Source organism: Schistocerca serialis, chromosome 2, assembly GCF_023864345.2.
Source record: "Schistocerca serialis cubense isolate TAMUIC-IGC-003099 chromosome 2, iqSchSeri2.2, whole genome shotgun sequence".
Classification (NCBI taxonomy): domain Eukaryota; kingdom Metazoa; phylum Arthropoda; class Insecta; order Orthoptera; family Acrididae; genus Schistocerca; species Schistocerca serialis.
In genome coordinates this window covers 209,645,732-209,665,331 of record NC_064639.1, presented here as the reverse complement: position 1 = coordinate 209,665,331, position 19,600 = coordinate 209,645,732, and positions in this window count along the sequence as shown.

Below are 19,600 nucleotides of genomic sequence, written 5' to 3'. Positions count from 1 at the left end.
GATCATCCGTCCGTGTCTGTTCCGCATACACACTTTTCACACTCCAAACACACACACACACACACACACACACACACACACTCTCTCTCTCTCTCTCTCTCTCTCTCTCTCTCTCTCTCTCTCTCTCTCTCACACACACACACACACACACACACACACACACACACACATACACACAGAATTAATTAATTTCAGGCATAGAAATAACAATTTTCAAATTGTAATTTTGGCTTAAACAATTTATCTACTTTAAAAAAAGGTGTAAGTGGTTGCAAATGACAAACGGTGGAACAAAACTTTCACTGTAGAAACACAGTACACCAGAAGAACCACATCATGTGATAAAAAGGTATAAAGTCATAATTTTATGTGTTTTTTTTTCAAATATCTATCATTACGATTTAAAAACTAATAGTTACATGTATATAAGCGACCGATGACCGTAGGAGTCTGGTCCCTTTAATCCCACAATCCAGCCAACCAACCAGTTACATGTATACAAACAGTAAAGGACATTCTTTCTCTTTAACAGCCATAAAATGAAAGCCCACTGAAGATGCTGCAACTGCAGTGAAACATGTTTGGGTTAAGAAACAAAACTGTGTGTTGCTAAAGGCGGACCCTACCCAAAAAAAGTGGTTCAAATGGTTCTGAGCACTATGGGAGTTAACACATGAGCTCATCAGTCCCCTAGACTTAGAACTACTTAAAGCTAACTAACCTAACGACATCACACACACCCGTGACCGAGGCAGGATTCGTACCTGCGACCGTTGCAGCAGCGCGGTTCGAGACTGAAGCGCCTAGAACCGCTTGGCCACAGCGGCCGGCCCTATCCAAAAACATACGTATACTTTTGTTACTCTGTCACGTGCCCGCAACACCACTAGGTGGTATCTAGTGTCGCAATGGGCAGGGGTCATAATGTTTTGGTTTATCAGTGTGTGTCACGTCTGAATAACAGCGATGAGGGGATCAAAACCGAAGAATTTCATGTTATTTCTATGTGATATATAGGGTGTAACGGGTATAATAGCAGATATTTCTATTGGTGACTAAGGACGATGTGATGAACAATATTACGTAAGTATTTACGTCATTTGCAGACTAATTATTATAGCTATGTCAAGTCCTATGTTTTTAGGTTGGACAGTACCTCCACATAAGAGGTGCACAAACGAGCCAGTAATGCTTATTTCCCACTGGGCAGCAGCTTAGGTGTTGAAGTGTGAACGCAAAACGGGTAAGCTATACTGACCGGCGCAGTCAACTTAGGGGTGAAGTTACGATCAGGCCGTAAAGTTTGTGAAGAATATATGGGAAAACTGGTCGACACAGTGAAAAACAACCAACACACTGGTGTATACAGACTAAGGTTCCCCATATAAAAATACCCTCACTTCTAAGATAAAAAGAAAAGATGCACCACAAAGGAATTATCTGAATGTTACGGAAATCGGTAGATGTAATGTACTTTTATTGTCAAATAACTGATTGCAATCTCAGAAAAACTGGATAATTTATTGAGCAGAAAGAGCTCCATAAATTAAGTAAATTATCAGTTGGCCCACCTCTGGCTCTTATGCAAGTGGTTGGTATTGATTGACAGTGGTGTCTGATGTCTTCCTGGTGCATATGGTGCCAAATTATGTGCAATTGGCACGTTAGATCGTAAAAATCCAAAGGTGGTTGGAGCGCCCTGCGCAAAATGCTCCAAACGTTCTGAATTGGGGGAGATCCGGCGACCTTGCCGGCCAAGGTAGGGTTTGGCAAGCACAAAGACAAGCGGTGAGAACTATTGCCGTGTTGCGGACGGGCATTAGTATGTTGCTCAAATGGAAGACCGGGATGGCTTACCACGAAGGTCAACGAAACGGGGCGTGAAATATCGTTAACGTACCGCTGCGCTGTAAGGGTACCAAAAGGAGACCTCTGTGAAAAAAAAAAAAAATGGCATCCCAGGCCCTCACTCCTGCTCGTCTCGTCGTACGGCGGGCGACAGTCAACTCTTGAAATTCCAAAAGTAAGGTCTCCTATTTTTTTTATAAGTGCAGAACTCTGTTTGTGCGGCAGTTGGTCACACTGTTATGAAGAGTGCTTCACGCGCTATGTGTAAACGTGCGCACGCCGCGCTGAAGCGCTCAGTCTTGGCTTGGCAGCCGTTGAGAATGGAGCTCCCGTTGGATGGTCGGACCGAAATTCACGACGAACAAGGGAGCGGGAGACCGTCAATTTCTGAGGAGACAGTGTTAAAGGCTGAGCAAAGCATGCGAGAAGATCGGCGGATCACTCTGGACGATCTCTGCACGTTTGTTCCTGAGGTTTCTCGAAGCACCGCTCACAGAATTTTAACGGAAAAATTGAACTACCGGAAGGTGTGCGCAAGATGGGTGCCACGCAAGCCTGACTGAGGACCACATGCGGCAATGAGTTGATGCTTCCCGCGCATTTCTTCACCGCCTTGCAGCCGAACAGGACAACTTTCTGGACACAATTGTCACGGGTGTCGAAACCTGGGCATACCACTTTACACCTGAGACCGAGCAACAATCACGCCAGTGGCGGCATCCATCTTCGCCAAAGCCGCGGAAATTGGCTCTGAGCACTATGGGACTTAACTTCTGAGGTCATCAGTCCCCTTGAACTTAGAACTACTTAAACCTAACTAACCTAAGAACATCACACACATCCATGCCCGAGGCAGGATTCGAACCTGTGACCGTAGCGGTTGCGCGGTTCCAGACTGTAGCGCCTAGAACCGCTCGGCCACCCCGGCCGGCGCCGCGGAAATTCAAACAAACATAGTCTGCCGTTAAAGTAATGACAAACATTTTTTGGGATCGGAAAGGAATATTGTTGGTCGACTTTATGCCCACTGGGACCACCATTAACGCTGACAGGTACTGTGAGACTCTGAAAAAACTCACACGGGCAATTCAGAACCGAAGAAGAGGAATGTTGAGCAAGGGCGTACACGTTCTCCAAGACAACGGTCGCCCACACATCGTTCAGCAAACCGTTGCTCTCCTGCAACAGTTTTAGTGGAACATAATCACCCACCCATCCTATAGTTCTGACTTGGCGCCCAGTGACTATCACCTGTTCCCTAGGTTAAAAGAACATTTGGCCGGATAGCGATTCAGCTCCGACGACAAGGTGAAAGAAGAGGTTCGTAACTTTCTTAACAGCATGGCGGCGAGCTGGTATGACATGGGCATACAAAAACTGCCACAGCGTCTAGAAAAATCCATCGACAGAACTGGCGAATACGTCGAGAAATAGCTAAATGTTCAAGTTGTCAATTGATGTAAACCATTGTAGAAATAAACAGGTCTATGTACTTACAAAAAAATAGAAGACCTTACTTTTGGGATAACCCTCGTAGTAAACAATTCACTTAACTTTTTTTTTTTTTTTTTTTTTTTTTGCATCTACACTTCTGGCCATTAAAATTTCTACACCAAGAAGAAATGCAGATGATAAACGGGTATTCATTGGACAAATATATTATACTAGAACTGACATGTGATTACATTTTCACGCAATTTGGATGCATAGAGGCCGCAGCTCGTGGTCGTGCGGTAGCGTTCTCGCTTCCCACACCCGGGATCCCGGGATCGATTCCCGGCGGGGTCAAGGATTTTCTCTGCCTCGTGATGACTGGGTGTTATGTGATGTCCTTAGGTTAGTTAGGTTTAAGTAGTTCTAAGTTCTAGGGGACTGATGACCATAGATGTTAAGTCCCATAGTGCTCAGAGCCATTTGAACCATTTTTTTGGATGCATAGATCCTGAGAAATCAGTACCCACAAAAACTACCTCTGGCCGTAATAAAGGCCTTGATACGCCTGGGCAATGAGTCAAACAGAGCTTGGATGGCGTGTACAGGTACAGCTGCCCATGCAGCTTCAACACGATACCACTGTTCATCAAGAGTAGTGACTGGCGTATTGTGACGAGCCAGTTGCTCGGCCACCATTGACCAGACGTTTTCAATTGGTGAGTGATCTGGAGAATGTGCTGGCCAGGGCAGCAGTCGAACATTTTCTGTATCCAGAAAGGACCGTACAGGACCTGCAACGTGCGGTCGTGCATTATCCGACTGAAATCTAGGGTTTCGCAGGGATCGATTGAAGGGTAGAGCCACGGGTCGTAACACCTCTGAAATGTAACGTCCACCGTTCGAAGTGCCGTCAATGCGAACAAGAGGTGACCGAGACGTGTAACCAATGGCACCCTATACCATCACGCCGGGTGATACGTGATGACGAATACACACTTCCAATGTCCTTTCACCGCGATGTCGCCAAACACGGATGCGACTATAATGATGCTGTAAACAGAACCTGGATTCTTCCGAAAAAATGAAGTTTTGCCATTCGTGCACCCAGTTTCGTCACTGAGTACACCATCGGAGGCGCTCCAGCCTGTGACGCTGCGTCAAGGGTAACCGCAGCCATGGTCTCCGAGCTGATAGTCCATGCTGCTGCAAACGTCGTTGAACTGTTCGTGCAGATGGTTGTTGTCTTGCAAACGTCCCCATCAGGGGTCGAGACGTGGCTGCACGATCCGTTACAGCCATGCGGATAAGATGCCTGTCATCTCGACTGCTAGTGATACGAGGCCGTTGGGATCCAGCACGGCGTTCCGTATTACCCTCCTGAACCCACCGATTCCATATTCTGCAAACAGTCACTGGATCTCGACCAACGCGTGCAGCAATGTCGCGATACGATAAACCACAATCGCGGTAGGCTACAATCCGACCTTTATCAAAGTGGAAAACGTGATGGTACGCATTTCTCCTCCTTACACGAGGCATCACAACAACGTTTCACCAGGCAACGCCGGTCAACTGCTGTTTGTGTATGAGAAATCTGTTGGAAACTTTCATCATGTCAGCACGTTGTAGGTGTCGCCACCGGCGCCAACCTTGTGTGAATGCTCTGAAAAGCTAATCATTTGCATATCACAGCATCTTCTTCCTGTCGGTTAAATTTCGCGTCTGTAGCACGTCATCTTCGTGTGTGTGTGTGTGTGTGTCGTTTTCATTTGACTTCCCCTTTGCTTAATTTGAATGTACGAAGTTTTCATTTTCAAAAAAGCTCTACCGTTCTGCAAGGATATACCGGTATCTTTCACACTTTCCCTCCTGCCCAAATGGACAGTAACTTGGGAAAGTGGCGCGTCACCCTAGCCGCGTCCACTTCCCTTTTGTCGCAGGGAGCTCGGGCTGTGGGGAGACGGAAGAGATCGGCGAGACAGGAGACAGGGCAGAAGGCAGCTGCCGTAATTCTATCGGACAGCCGGGTCGCCTCCGCGTCCGGCGCCACCTCTGCTCATTGGGGTCAAACGCCGGGGTCGCTGGCTCCCAGCTGCCGGGGAGTCACTCGCAAGGAGGCGGAACCACTCCTGTCCACGTGCACAGTGTTCCCACAACTCGGACGTGGGCAAGTGTCACAAAAGGAGACGCAAAAGTGTGCTCGCAACTTGTAGATATACAGCTACGGGGAAAAAGATCACAATACCAGGAAGGAGTTGTGCGATATAAACGAAAGTTGGTAGACGTATTTTTACATCTGAAAGATGATGTCTGCTCAAATTTCGCGCAGTCGCATAAGCAGCTGAATGGGTTGAAAATATATAAATCGCCAGGTCCTGATGGGATTCCAATTCGGTTTAACAGAGAGTGCTCTACTGCATTGGCTCCTTACTTAGCTTGCATTTATTGCGAATCTCTTGCCCAACGTAAAGTCCCGAGCGACTGGAAAAAAGCGCAGGTGACGCCTCTATATAAGAAGGGTAGAAGGACGGAAAGCGTTTGACTCGGTGCCCCACTGCAGACTCCTAACTATGGTACGAGCATATGGGATTGGTTCCCAAATATGAGAGTGGCTCGAAGACTTCTTATGTAATAGAACCCAGTACGTTGTCCTCGATGGTGAGTGTTCATCGGAGGTGAGGGTATCATCTGGAGTGCCCCAGGGAAGTGTGGTAGGTCCGCTGTTGTTTTCTATCTACATAAATGATTTTTTGGATAGGGTGGATAGCAATGTGCGGCTGTTTGCTGATGATGCTGTGGTGTACGGGAAGGTGTCGTCGTTGAGTGACTGTAGGAGGATACAAGATGACTTGGACAGGATTTGTGATTGGTGTAAAGAATGGCAGCTAACTCTAAATATAGATAAATGTAAATTAATGCAGATGAATAGGAAAAAGAATCCTGTAATGTCTGAATACTCCATTAGTAGTGTAGCGCTTGACACAGTCAGATCGATTAAATATTTGGGCGTAACATTGCAGAGCGATATGAAGTGGGACAAGCATGTAATGGCAGTTGTGGGGAAGGCGGATAGTTGTCTTCGGTTCATTGGTAGAATTTTGGGAAGATGTGGTTCATCTGTAAAGGAGACCGCTTATAAAACACTAATACGACCTATTATTGCCGGCCGAAGTGGCCGTGCGGTTAAAGGCGCTGCAGTCTGGAACCGCGCAACCGCTACGGTCGCAGGTTCGAATCCTGCCTCGGGCATGGATGTTTGTGATGTCCTTAGGTTAGTTAGGTTTAACTAGTTCTAAGTTCTAGGGGACTAATGACCTCAGCAGTTGAGTCCCATAGTGCTCAGAGCCATTTGAACCATTTGAACCTATTATTGAGTACTGCTCGATCGTTTGGGATCCCTATCAGGTCGGATTGAGGAAGGACATAGAAGTAATTCAGAGGCGGGCTGCTAGATTTGTTACTGGTAGGTTTGCTCATCACGCGAGTGTTACGGAAATGCTTCAGGAACTCGGGTGGGAGTCTCTGGAGGAAAGGAGGCGTTCTTTTCGTGGATCACTACCGAGGAAATTTAGAGAGCCAGCATTTGAGACTGACTTCAGTACAATTTTACTGCCGCCAACTTATATTTCGCGGAAAGACCACAAAGATAAGATAAGAGAGATTGGGCCTAGTACAGAGGCATATAGGCAGTCATTTTTCCCTCGTTCTGTTTGGGAGTGGAACAGGAAGAGAAGATGCTGGTTGTAGTACGATGTACCCTCCGCTACGCACCATATGGTGGATTGCGGAGTATGGATGTGATGTAGATGTAAGAGTGGCGTTAGTAACGCCACTATGACGATGCAAAACAGGTTTTCTATTAAAAAAAAAAGAAAAAAAACAAAAAACATGGGCGTTATTTTCCTTTGGGATTGGACATGTTGAGTCGACGATAGTCAATAACGCCTTTAAAGTAACAAAGACGACATTGTTAACACCTCACCTGCGTTCGAACGAGGAATCCCTCACACATCGTCAATAAAACCATGATATCTCTCCAAGCGATTTCCATACGTTTGGAGCCCCGAAGAAAGACATTCGTGGCCATTTCGGTCTTCAAAAGGCGCTGACCGATTGTTAAGAGATTTGTACATCTTTTAGACTAATACGTGGTCGTCGATATGTTTCGGACGAAGAGGTGTGCACCTGGGTACAATCATAATTCTGTAGGCAATCGCAATCATTTTTCAGTGAAGGCATTGATCATTTTGAAACTTCCTGACATATTAGAACTGCGCGCCAGACCAAACTGGAAGTTGGGACCTTTGCCTTACGCTGGCAAGTGCTCTACAGGTAGAGCACTTGCCCGCGAAAGGCAAAGGTTCTGAGTTCGATTCTCGGCTTGACACACAGTTTTAATATGCCAGGAAGTTTCATACCAGCGCATACTTCGCTGCATAGTGAAAATTTCAGACTGGAAACTTCCTCCAGGCTATCTCTCCGCAATATCATTTTTTCCAGGAGTGCTAGTTCTGCTAGTTTCGCAGGAGAGCTTATGTGAAATTTGGGAGGTAGGAGGCGAGGTACTGGCGGAACTAAAGCTGTGAGGGCGGGACGTGGGTCGTGTTTGGGTAGCTCTGTCTGCAGAGCACTTGTCCGCGAAAGGCAAAGGTCCGGAGTTCGAGTCTCGGTCTGGCACACTTTTTTAATCTACTAGAAAGTTTCGTATCAGCGCACACTCTGCTGCAGAGTGAAAATTTCCTTCCGGGATGGGTCGTCTTGTCTTATAATGGGATAAATGTATTAACAGTTGTGGGGATTACTTTTGAAATACTATCCACAGCGTTTTATTGCCCTACGATCACTTGCTTTTCATAGGGAGCACCCTCAAGTAGCGAAAGTTTTATTATAATCACCCTGTAGGTAAAACATATATGCACTAGGAAAGGTAGCTGTTCTGTTTAACTAGAAACTGTATGATACAAAAATACGCTAGTACTATTTTATGGTTCGTAGTTTTGAATTTGCTATTTGGCCATCCGATACGGCCACGCATTTCCTGGAAACTTGAAATTCCTAATTTGAACATTTCATAAACTTCAGATATACACAGTGTATTTATGTCATATATAAAGAGAATCTAGATGTTTTTATCTTTGAAACCACTTTCTATAGTGTTATTACATGCCGCTGACGCTAATAGGATAATAGTTTGGATAGATTTATTTTATTTAAAGATATTTTTAACAATTACGGTATCTACAAACCAAGTCCACTTGAAACTTTTATCCCGCTAATGATTGTCGGTTTTAAGATCGACATACCTTGTTTGAGAGCCACATTCTCCTACTTCTCAAAAACACTGTACCTTTTCGAAAAACGTAAGATTTCAAAAGTTATTCTTCTTTGGAGCTATAGTGTTCTAGAATTCTTATCTATAAATGTTACTCTGTCCATAGTTTCGTAACTCCAATTCTTCTCAATCCGAGCATGGGTAGCTTCACTAAAGTAACTTGTTAATTTATGAAATGTTGAAATTAGAAATTTCAAGTTTTCCGAAAATTCTTGGCCGTATCGGATGGTCAAATTGCACATTGAAAGTGACGAAGCATAAAATAATATTAGCAATTTTTGATATTTTTGTATTATACAAAGTTCAGTTAAACAGAACAATTACCTTTTCTAATACATATACGTGTTACCTACAGGATGGTTATAACTAAACTTCCGCTGCTTGGCAGAGCCCCCATGAAAATCGAGTGATCGTAGGAGAATGAAACGTTGGGCTAATATTTGTAAAGAAATGAGGAAGAACAGTAACGAATAAACCACTGAAAGGGACACAGACGGAGAGATTTGTTAACCGCGTACCATGTTAACAAAAGCTGTCCAATGGGACGACCATTTGCATCCACTACAGCCTGTAAGATGCCATTTCAAAGTTGCTCGCAGCACTTTTCGAAAGGTGGGCCATGGAATGTTTAGCTGTCGTAACACAACTCGCGCACTGCTTGAAGCTCGCACATTGACTCTTACATTCTCAGCCATGGCAACAGTAACTTCTTCAACTGTTTGTGGTGCAATTTACAGTAGGCCTCTCTCAGGAGCAGTCCCAGAGTCGCTAGCTAATTTGAACTTCCGAATCACGTTCTTCAACCCCCGTGCCGAAATAAGACCTCTGCGTATTCCTTTAACACGTCGATACTGCCGAGGGCCAGCATCACCGTTGCTGTTGAGCTGATAAAACGTTTTTACGACTACAGCCATGCCCACTTTGTCCAGACGCACGTCAGCTGTCCGCAGCTGTAATGTATACCGATGCTTGTGTTCCAGTCATAAATCGCCGTACTTGTACCTCGCCCTAACGGCAAGTCATGACACTAACACTGCTAACAACGCAAATCCTGCAACGCACAGTTTGACCATAGTTCCTATAAAGTTAAGTACCCATATGGTACATTGTTTTCCATCTATACTACTCAAGTAACGAAAGTTTAGTTACAACCACCCTTTTACATCCCATGGCTTGTAGATCATTAATGAATTTTTTTTGGAAATTTGTGGTAAGATCTTGCGGGACCAAACTACTGAGGTCATCGGTCCCTAAGCTTACACACTACTTTTTTTTTTAAAAAAAATCTTTATTACAAACCATAATTATTATACAATATTAACCCACTTCCTTATCTGATTAGTGGGTCATAATAATTATACAACTGGTAATTATGTCGCAGCTAAATACAATTTTCAAGTGAACTACAGTTAGTATTACATACAATGAGCATTTAATATCTAGTACCTAGGACTTATATCTGTTTCTTATAACTAGTTCCTATCGCCTGCAGCGTCACATGTGTGCCAGTGAGAGATTTAAACCTGCTTTGATAGCCTTGCTCGTCGAGCTAAACCCGAAGAGCGTGCCCCTGCAGTTCCCTAGCATAATTTTCCTAAACTAAGTCATACAAACTAACTTATCCTACCTCATATCCGGTCATGTCCTTATCGGTAGCGTTGACCCCCTCTCCCCCTAATCCTGCACGTGGCGGATTCCAACTATGATGGATAGTCGGCCAGCCCCCGCACAGGCGGTATGGGAATAGCACCCTGGACGCAATCAGTGTTGGTTGTCTCAGTTATTTAGTTCATGTCCCTCAAGTATTCTGTTAAAACTTTCCGTGATACCTCGTTGGCCAATGTATGTAGCAGTTGGAAAGTGTCCTCACGTCTAAGCAGTTGATACGCGTCGTGGTTTGGAAGTCTGTCTCGAAATGTAGTCGCAACATCATTGAAGAGGGGGCATTCGTAAACCACACGGTCGGGAGTACCCTCTGACACGCCACAGTCACACGCGGGTGTAGCCCTTTTCCCAAATCACCATACTTATGAGACAATGTTCGCTCAAAGTATTTCATGTCCAAGCGCACCCTCACATCTGGTATGAACTGAAAGTTCTACTTAATCTACACACTACTTAATCTAACTTAACTAACTTACGCTAAGTACAACAAAGACACTCATGCCCGAGGGAGGACTCGAACCTCCGGCGGGGGCAGCCGCGCGGACTGTGAAAACGCGCCTCAAACCCGCGTGGCTACCCCGCGCGACGATTATTATTGATTTTATAAGTAAACTTTTGTGAATTTTTCTAAAAACTTCCCTTCAGCCGTACGAGCGTCTACATATACCAGACGCGCTCAAAACCGGTGGCAATCTAGTTTGGGCAATCACTGGGTACAGTTGCTACGTGGGACCGAGACCTGCATACACCGAGCGAGGTGGCGCAGTGGTTAGCACACTGGACTCGCATTCGGGAGGACGACGGTTCAATCCCACTTCCGGCCATCCTGATCTAGATTTTCCGTGGCTTCGCTAAATCGCTCCAGGCAAATGCCGGGATGGTTCCTTCGGAAGGTCACGGCCGACTTCCCTCCCCGTCCTTCCCTAATCCAATGAGACCGATGACCTCGCAGTTTGGTCTCTTCCCCCAAACAACCCAACCCAACTTGCACACAGTGAGGATAGTCACTATTACGACAGTAAATTGCCATCTATACACTTACTTTAGGCTAAATGAGATCTTTATAAGGCGCTGACCTATTGTTAAGAGATTTTTGTATGTTTTAGACTAACACGCAAGCTGATTATCGTAACTGTGCTTCAGATGCAATAAATTTAAACGAAGTAAAACTTAAATGCAACTGTGTTGTATCAAGTTAGTTGATAACCATGCAAAGTATTCCTTTAATAAACAGCGAGGCAAGAAGGCAATCTAGAACTTTTATGAGTACTGATCTGCTATACCAGAACTACTGTTCGATAGTTTTGGTATAGTACAAAAAATGGTCCAAATGGCTCTGAGCACTATGGGACTTAACTTCTGAGGTCATCAGTCCCCTAGAACTTAGAACTATTCAAAACTAACTAACCTAAGGACATCACACACATCCATGCCCGAGGCAGGATTCGAACCTGCGACCGTAGCGGTCGCGCGGTTCCAGACTGTAGCGCCTAGAACCGCTCGGCCACTCCGGCCGGCAGGTAAAGTACATAAATGACGTAGTGAATGATAGTATTAGTAGCATTGGTAGGGATAGAAACATACACAAATGTGTACGGAGGAACTGGGAGCCTATGATTTCTCTTTTTCTTGTTTTGTTTTGTTTGTTTCGCACATAATTACAACCGAACATCATTCTATATTAGTCCATTGTATGTTTTATACCCTTACAGAATATAAATTAAATTTTATAAAGTAATAAAATTAGTTGCCTGCGTAACTTCTGCGCTTTTATGTAATTAATTTTGATGTAAGTACAGTTGACATGCACAAATATAAAAACTATATAATTATTGTTGTATTTTGTACTCAGTCACACGTTCTTCAACTTGATCAAAGGCAAGAGTTTCCTATTATTACTGATAAATGCAAAAGTTGTTTATGAATAACAGACACACATTTTACGCAGTTTCAACGAAGTAATGAAGCGATGTTCTATATATTTTTGTTTTGACTTTTTTTATTTCACCCTTTTTTTGAGGAAATTTGTTTTCTAACAGTATATGACAAATTTGTATCGTTTATTTATTTTTAGTTCAACATACCTCTGTGTCACGTAACAAATAAACAATTTTCGAATGAAACCTAAGTTAAACAGTGATAATTACAGTTTTTGTTTAACACTGGGTGTTTTTAACTAGACCCGCCAGGTTAGCCGAGCGCGCTAACGCACTGCTTCCTGGACTCGGGTAGGCGCGCCGGCCCCAGATCGAATCCGCCCGGCGGATTAAGGACGAGGGCCGGTGTGCCGGCCAGCCTGGATGTGGTTATTAGGCGGTTTTCCACATCCCGCTAGGTGAATACCGGGCTGGTCCCCACGTCCCGCCTCAGTTACATGGCTCGCAGACATCTGAACACTTTCACACTATTCCATGGATTACACTAGTCGCAGACAGTTGGGGTACACTAATTCCTTCCCTGGGGGTACGGGGTGGCGGCAGGAAGGGTATCCGGCCACCTCTTCAATTAACACTGCCACATCCGATTAACCATGCCGACTCTGCGTATCCGCGGGAAACAAGGCAGAAGCAAAAGAAAGAAAGAAAGATCTGGGTGTTTTTAAGTAACAGACAGGAGTGTGTCTATGTAGAACGGAAATATTGCGTAGGCTACGCGGCTCTTTATATATCCTCACAAAGTTTCTAGACGGTTCATCGCTTCCGGTTTCGATGGTAACCTGGTAAGACATTGAACGCATAGTTATAGAAAGCGATCGTTGACGAGTAACGCCCGATAGGTATGCAACACACCTAACCTACAGATCAAGCGGGTATCACCTAAACTGACCATACGTACTACGAGGGTGAGTCAAATGAAAACCTTAAATTTGTAATAACAAATCGAAATTTGGCGCCGTTATCCTGCAAATTTTTGAGCGCGCTACAAACATCGTGCAGAATGGCCTGTAGGTGGCAGCATAGTGCAGATGCACACATACTGTCGCGGTATCAGTATAAAGATGGCCGCCCCTCTTGAGATTTGCAAAGGGTAGAACAGCGTTCTGATATTCGGTTTTTGCGTAGTGAAGGTCTGAAACCTATTGAAATTCATCGGCGAATGAAGGTGCAGTGCGGTGATGCATGTTTGTCACAGGAGCAAGTCTACGAATGGAATAGAAAGTTTGCAAATGGTGTGACTTCAGTGGAAGATGCTCCTCGTCCAGGTCAGGCGCAACGACTTGTGACTCCACAGAATATTGCAGCAGTTGAAACCACAGTGAAGGAAAACCGCCGAGTGACTCTGAATGACATTGCAGCATGTTTACAGATTAGTCATGGGTCAGCACACCACATTGTGCATGATGTGCTCCAGTTCCACAAAGTGTCTGCAAGATGGGTGCCACGGCAGCTGACTTCTGAAATGAGAGAACGACGTGTTGATGCTTGTGAAGAACTTCTTCGGCGCTTTGAACGAGACGGTAATGGCTTCCTTGCAAGAATCGTTACTGGGGACGAAACCTGGGTTCACTTCCACCAACTGCAAACGAAGAGAGCGAGCAAGGAATAGCGCCATTCCTTATCACCAAAACCAAAGAAGTTTCGAGCAGAACCATCAACAGGGAAGGTTATGCCGACTCTCTTTTGGGAGGAAAAAGGCGTCATTTTGGAGCATTACATGCCTAAAGGGACCACTGTCACCAGTGCATCATACACAGATCTCCTAAAAAATCATCTGCGGCCTGCCATCAAATCAAAGCGACGTGGATTGCTGTCAGCAGGTGTCCTTTTGCAACATGACAATGCAAGGCCCCACACTGCCCGTGCAACAGCTGCAACAATCACAGACCTGCATTTTGAGTGTCTTCCGCATCCACCATACTCACCAGACCTTGCCACAAGTGATTTCCAGTTGTTTGGGCCAGCCAAACACTCAATGGGAGGAAAGAAGTTTCATTCTGATGAAGAGGTACGACACGCGGTACATGAGTGGTTGCGCGGACTACCAAAAGATTTTTTTCCTTAAGGAATTTATGCACTTTGTAAGCGCTGGAGGACTTGCATTGAGAATGGGGGAGATTAAGTTGAAAAGTGATACAGCTTTGTACCACTTCTGCCCAATAAATAATATTAAAAAAAAATTTAAGGTTTTCGTTTGACTCACCCTCGTAGGAAAACTGCCGCAGTCTACGCTTACTATGATAGTCTACGGTACTCTAAGGTAGTTTTACAACTTTACTTATGAGGTATCGAAACAAAGAGGTAGGTAATGTTATATGTTATACTTTGAGTTCGCAAAGAGCATTTATGGACGCGAATAATTTGCGGAAGTGTCGATAGACGTCCTCCCTCCCCCCCCCCCCCCCCCCCAAAAAAAACCTCTCCCGTCGGTCAGGCAGACAGCGACTCGTGTGTGTGGGTTTGGGGGCGAGGCGCCGCCGCTGACCGGGAGCTATGTGCGGCTACTGGCGCGCCGGCTGACCGCGCCGTATTTTCCGCGGCTGTCCCGACGCCAGCTAATGGCCGCCATCAGCCGGACCTGCGAGCCGACACGGCCGCACTCATTAACGCCGCCTGCAAACGGATCGCGCGAGCCCTGCCCAGCCGTCAGCCGGCCCGTGGCGAATGCCTCGCGCCGCCCTTAATGGCACTGCACTCCCCCGCTGTCGTCAATAACGCGCGCCTTCTTTTACGCTGTGTGTGTGGCAAGCCCTGCTGGAACGTTCATAGTTGGGGCCACAGCGCGTCCTGCTCAGTTATCCACACTGTTCTCTCATTACGATCACATTGCAAACGCGATGTTTAACATATCACGTAATACTCACCTGACGAACCATTACCGTCGGCGGGGGTGTGAGGTTAGACCAGGAAGTTTTTATTTTATTTATTTTCTTTTAACGGGCCTCCAACCCTTCCTTTAGCCCTTTGCAACAGGACAAAAATTATAATTTAACTTAATAACAAACTTAACTTGAAAGAAACGAAGAGACAAGAAAAATAAAATGAAAGCGGTGTCTCCTGCTTTTTCCAAACAGAAAATTTATCGGGCCGTCCTTTCACACTTTCTTCTGATTTTCTTTCTTTTTACTGTAATAGTAATTAATAATTTTGGGAAATTTTCTAAAGTTAAAGTATCTCGCACTGCATGTGCTTGGTTGAATACAACATCCACAAATGACAACTACTGTCTGTGCACCTCACTAGAGGACACTGCATGACGAGTTAATTATTGCATACATTGAAAGCGAAGATCTCGTAGCATGCAATAAGACCAGAGGGATCGCCCGTATCAAAACAGATGTAAGATACCGGACGTCAACTCACATGTTCCACTAATTCTCTTGAACACTGTATTACAGGGATAATTAGCGAGGCCACATATTCGTATGGTGTCTTCTAACCCGATAGCTTGTATTGGGTACGTCTAGGTTCCTACATTCCAACTGGTCGACAAACCACTTCATCCCAGGAAGAGTATGAACCTGACGGATACAAGAGAACGTCAGGCTGGCTACCCTGTAAAATGGTTCAAATGACTCTAAGCACTATGGGTCGTAACATCTGAGGTCATCAGTCCCCTAGACTTAGAACTACTTAAACCTAACTAACCTAAGGATATCACACACATCCATGCCCGAGACAGGATTCGAACATGCGACCGTAGCAGTCGCGTGGTTCCAGACTGAACCGTTCGACCACAGCGGCCGGCTGCTACACTGTCAGCACTGCCGTTTTTCAGGATGTGGTTTACGCCGCGCGGGATAGCCGAGCGGTCTCAGGCGCTGCGGTCATGGACTGTGCGGCTGTTCCCGGCGGAGGTTCGAGTCCTCCCTCGGACATGGGTGTGTGTGTTTGTCCTTAGGATAATTTAGGTTAAGTAGTGTGTAAGCTTAGATACTGATGACCTTAGCAGTTAAGTCCGCTAAGATTTCACACACACAAGATGTGATCTACGTTGCCGGTTTGAGGAACGCTCGAGTGCACCGCCTAAGACCCGATATTCATCCCGCAGAAAATATCTGGAACTGTCTGGTAGTAGCTGTACGGAATGTAATCATCAATGAGTGGCTACAGCTGAGTACGGCATATGTGAAAAAAATGGCTTCGTCGCCGAATTGTGGCAGTGATCGAAAGCAGAGTTAGTGTTACGCGGTATTAGCTTGATGTCTCCTGAAGGTGTCATTTTTTCCAACAGTGTGAGTAGATGTCGAGCAAATCATCCACTTCACTCTATTACACATAACGACAAATATACAGTCATACATTAGCCATTCTTATGTCTGTGAATGACTTGGCATCGAATTAGAAATTGCTTCAGTACCATATTTCCGGTTTTTTCCCTTCGTTGCAAGGCAAATCCGCAACTGTAATTAGTATTCTTAAAACTCTATGAAGGGCTGTAGGTAAAACGTAACTTATAAAATTTCTTCTGCTACGCAAGACCAACAGTAATGTAATTACTAGTACGACTAAAAACTCCATGAAACGCAGTAGGCGTATTCTTTCTGCATTAAAACCTTGAAACATGCATATCTGACGTTGACATCCCTGCTGCTATTGACTCCTGCTGCATACATATTACGTTAGCGCACAGTGCGCACAAGTTCACAACGGACCTGTCGAAAGCAGTAAACGTGTTTATGAGCTAGGTATGGTACTGACCTTTCTGACTGCACAAGAGAGGTAGCCTTTGGGCCTAGATATATGCCACCTCTCTTAAATCTTCAGCACTCGCTGTTGGCACCCTTTGCTTAGCGCTGCCAGATGTCTCAATTATGGCGAGAGGTTCCAATCTTTAGGGATGTTACATGACCCGTTCCACGTAAGGCTTACGCGGGGCCGGCCGCGGTGGCCGTGCGGTTCTAGGCACTTCAGTCCGGAACCGCGTGACTGCTACGGTCGCAGGTTCGAATCCTGCCTCGGGCATGGATGTGTGTGATGTCCTTAGGTTAGTTAGGTTTAAATAGTTCTAAGTTACAGGGGACTGATGACCTCAGATGTTGAGTCCCATAGTGCTCAGAGCCATTTGAACCATTCTTTTTTTTTTTTTTTTTTTTTTTTTTGCTTACGCGAGACGCCAAATATTCCGACTTATCCTGGCATTGATAAAAATTAGAAATACACTACTGGCCATTAAAATTGCTGCACCACGAAGATGACGTGCTACAGACGCGAAATTTAACCGCCAGAAAGAACATGCTGTGATATGCAAATGATTTGCTTTTCAGAGCATTCACACAAGGTTGGCGCCGGTGGTGACACCTAAAATGTGCTGACATGAGGAAAGTTTCCAACCGATTTCTCATACACAAAAAGCAGTTGACCAGTATTGCCTGGTGAAACGTTGTTGTGATGCCTCGTGTAAGGAGAAGAAATGCGTAGCATCACGTTTCCGACTTTGATAAAGGTCGGAATACGGTATATCGTATCGCGACATTGCTGCTCGCGTTGGTCGAGACCCAATGACTGTTAGCAGAATATGGAATCGGTAGGTTCAGGAGAGTAATACGGAACGCCGTACTGGATCCCAACGGCCTCGTATCACTAGGAGTCGAGATGACAGGCATCTTATCCGCATGGCTGTAACGGATCGTGCAACCACGTCTCGATCCCTGAGTCAAGAGATGGGGACGTTTGCAAGACAACAACCATCTCCACGAACAGTTCGACGACGTTTGCAGCGGAGACCATGGCTGCGGTTACCCTTGACGCTGCATCGCAGACAGGAGCGGCTGCGATGGTGTACTCAACGACGAATCTGGGTGCACGAATGGCAAAACGTCATTTTTTCGGATGAATCCAGGTTCTGTTTACAGCATCATGATGGTCGCATCCGTGTTTGGCGACATCGCGGTGAACGCACATTGGAAGCGTGTATTCGTCATCGCCATACTGGCGTATCATTCGGCGTGATGGTATGGGGTACCATTGGTTACACGTCTCGGTCACCTCTTGTTCGCTTTGACGGCACTTTGAACAGTGGACGTTACATTTCAGATATGTTACGACTCGTGACTCTACCCTTCATTCGATCCCTGCGAAACCCTACATATCAGCAGGATAATGCGTGACTGCATGTTGCAGGTCTTGTACGGGCCTTTCTGGATACAGAAAATGTTCGGCTGCTGCCCTGGCCAGCACATTCTCCAGATCTCTCACCAACTGAATACGTCTGGTCAATGGTGGCCGAGCAATTGGCTCGTCACAATACGCCAGTCACTACTCTTGATGAACTGTGGTATCGTGTTGAAGCTGCATGGACAGCTGCACCTGTACACGCCATCCAAGCTCTGTTTGACTCAATGCCCAGGTGTATGAAGGCCGTTATTACGGCCAGAGGTGGTTGTCCTAGGTACTGATTTCTCAGGATCTATGCACCCATATTGCGTGAAAATGTAATCACATGTCAGTTCTAGTATAATACATTTGTCCAATGGATACCCGTTTATCATCTACATTTCTTCTTGGTGTAGCTATTTTAATGGCCGGTAGTGTATAATGCGTATACACATCGAAATCGACCTTCTGCGCGTGCCGATAGCGGTAACCAAGAAAATTATAATTCGCACTTCCAGGACATCGCGGTCAGCCGATGAACTAAAGAGATACTTCAGTATATACTCGGACTGTATGCCGCATCTTATATATTAACATCTTACCGCTGCTTTTCCTGAAGTGTTCCAGCTTCTATCGATTCACGCCCACTGACTGGCAGCGACTTCTCTTATCGTGCCAATTAGAACGGTTCACGACCGTGTAAGTGTTCTACTGGTTTGATTTTGTGAACTGAAACTGGAGTAGAATGAGCTGCGATTCTTTATAACTCGTGTATTTGTGTGGTAATCCTGAACAATGCAAGTGGTGTAGTTACGGAAACGTCGTCTGATAAATGAGTCGCCAAAGCTGAAACTGTATGATAGCATTTTATTAACGCTGCCAAAATAATCAGAATACCAAACTGTATATTAAATAAGCTGTTCTGTGAAATTCTGTTGTGTAGTACAGTGAAATACTACAACGCGTGAAGTCACAATACGTGACTTGCAATTTCAACACACAAAGTAAACAGAATAAAAAATGCTCCATGAAATTGCTTATCAAATTTTGAAGGAATGAATCACCAAAAATTTCTACAAAAATGCGGTGTAAATTTACGTACGCAGTCAGACTAAACAAATTCCAAACCCTGAATACTGCACGCGTAAAGGTAACACTGCCCTGTGAAATAAAACTGTCTGCATGTGAAACGACATCTGAACTGAACTTTTCCTAAGCTGACATATAAATTTTGAAAAGTAACACCTAGCTGTAAATAACGTTACTGTTTTGACGGTACTGTAGTTGC